Here is a 496-nt window from a genome sequence, read left to right as displayed (position 1 = left end):
ACATTGCAGGGACTCAATTCCATGTCTAGTTTGAGGAATCATATGCAAAAGAGAGCATGAGAGCCTTTAGAAAAGGCACTTTTTTAGACTACAAAAGTTTGTAGTGTCCGCTTTTTGAGACTACAAAAGTTTGTAGTTGACATGTAGGTTATGGTGTCCTTGGCCCTGTCTAGGTTATGGGGATGAGGTTGAAGGATTGACATGATCTTACATATTGCCAGTGCTGCAGCATTAGTTTTTGACATCATGCACAAGTTGTCTTTTACATTAGGAAAGGCTATTCTAAGCTTTTCATATTGGTACCTACAGTCTTATCTCAAAACATAACAAGTTCATGTGGGGATATGGCTGAAGGATTGCCATGACTTTACATATTGCTATTGCCACATCATCAGTTTTTCACATCATGCCCAAGTTGGCTTTCACACTGTCTGCTTTCACATTGATAGCTACTGGCCTGTCCCACACATAATAAACTTTGATATCAGCTCTTTGA

This window comes from Laccaria bicolor, genomic scaffold, assembly GCF_000143565.1.
Source record: "Laccaria bicolor S238N-H82 LACBIscaffold_145 genomic scaffold, whole genome shotgun sequence".
Taxonomy (NCBI): domain Eukaryota; kingdom Fungi; phylum Basidiomycota; class Agaricomycetes; order Agaricales; family Hydnangiaceae; genus Laccaria; species Laccaria bicolor.
This window is presented reverse-complemented; position numbering follows the sequence as displayed.